Source organism: Austrofundulus limnaeus, unplaced genomic scaffold (assembly GCF_001266775.1).
Source record: "Austrofundulus limnaeus strain Quisiro unplaced genomic scaffold, Austrofundulus_limnaeus-1.0 Scaffold1982, whole genome shotgun sequence".
Classification (NCBI taxonomy): Eukaryota; Metazoa; Chordata; class Actinopteri; order Cyprinodontiformes; family Rivulidae; genus Austrofundulus; species Austrofundulus limnaeus.
In genome coordinates this window covers 23,545-25,580 of record NW_013954384.1, presented here as the reverse complement: position 1 = coordinate 25,580, position 2,036 = coordinate 23,545, and positions in this window count along the sequence as shown.

Sequence of the window (2,036 nt, the reverse complement as noted above, 5' to 3'; positions counted from 1 at the left end):
GGACAACAACAGTGAAGGCATTCCTTGGAAAAAGACACATTCAGTCAATGTCATGGCCCGCAAATAGTCCAGATCTCAACCAAATTGAAAACCTGTGGTGGAAATTGAAAAAAAAAAGGTCCACAAGAAGCTCCGACCTGCAAAGCTGATCTGGTAACTGCTATCAAAGAGAGTTGGCACCAAACTGATGAAGAATACTGTTTGTAACTCATCAAGTCCATGCCTCAGAGACTGCAGCTGTTAGAAAAGACAAAGATGGTGCAACTAAATGCTAGTGATGTATTTTGAATGGTCTTTAGTTTATCTGGTTTTCATGATTCCATAGTTTTTTTTCCTCAGAATTGAGTGATTCCATATTTTTCCCTGTGCTTGGTCAATAAAAGTAACATTCAGTGACTTCCACAATGTTTTCTCTTCATTTCTTTGAGTGTTCCTGAAAGACAACAAGTTGACCTTTGGAATGACCTTATTATTGTATCATGTTTTTGATCTGGGTTTGTTTTACAGAATGAAATGTCTGAATGAGTGCTCATCCAAGACTGCTGATTCCAGACTTTTTGCCAGGGGCTGTATAAATTTACCCCTCATGAAAGCCTTAGACGCCTCCCAAACAGTTTGAAAATGTTCTGTACTGCCAATTTTTATTTGAAAAAAATAAAACTTTCAGGTCATTCTCCAGTTGCTCTTTAAATGTTTTATCCTGGAAAAAGGGATACTTTCATCTCCATCTTGAACTTCTTGTATTTCCCAGTCTTAATTTTATAGAAAGTTCTGTAGCTGCATGGTCAGTGAGTGCAATAGTTTTATATCACAATTTATCACATTACATATCAAGGGTTTTGAAATTAAGCATAAATCAGTCCTAGAATAAGATTTGTGACAATGAGAGTAAAATGTGTATTCCCTCTTAGAGGGATTGCCTAGTCGCCATGTGTCAACTAGACCCATGTCCTCCTTTAACATGTGGACTATATCTCATCCTCTAAATTTAAGTGGACCCCTGGATGTGCTCCTGTAAAGGATAGGATCCACCACTTCCTTAAAATCTCCAGCTAATATTACCTGTCCTGTCATAGCAACACCTTATTTATACCATGAAAGAAATGAGGGTCCTCCTTATTAGCTGCATATATTGTTATGAAGGGCTTGGTTGGTTAGAATCCCAAGTGCAGAACTGAAATGATCTTGGCAATAAAGTTGCAAAGGGCTTTATTAAACCAAATCAAAAAGCTGGCGTGGCAGCAAACAAGATACTTAGGCTTGGCTTGAGACATGAACAGGAACAACAAAGCTCTGACACAGACTGAGGACACAAGACAGAATATAAAGGGCTAATGAGCTAAAACAAGAAACACCTGAGAGAGAAACATGAGGAGCAGGTGAGAGTGGGCGGGGCTGGAGCAAAGACAGGCAGGAGGAGGTAAACAAAAATACAGGACAGAAAACCAGAAGAGAGACCAAAATAAAAACACCCATACAGACGGACCGTGACAGAGCCCCCCAATAAGGGATGGCTCCTGACGTCCCAAACTAAGACGAGGACAGCAAGACAGAACACAGACACACACAAGGGCCAAGAAAAAAGAAATGAGAACCGACAGGTCAGGCCTGGGAGCAGAACAAAAACCTAAAACAAAAGTTCAGGTGGGCGGTCGTATATCCCCTATACCTGGATCTGTAAATTATATTCTGTATTGCAAAAAGATGTCTTCCCCTTGTTTCCTGTTCCCACTGCTGTTGCCATGTCAGATTTATTTGTTTCCAAACAATACTTTTACCTTCTGATTTACATAACTGAATATTAATGTCTATACTATCCCTGTTAAGAGCATGTTTAGCTATCTGATCTGCCTTTTCATTCCCCTGAACCCCTCTATGTGCAGGAACCCACATAAACACAATATTTCTTACTTCCCTAACCAGTTGAGAATGAACTATCAAAGTTCTGATAAATAAATCCTGTTTTGATTTTGATGCTCCTGATCCAATACATGACAAAGAAGAAACAGAATCAACTACAAATAATAAAGTTGTGT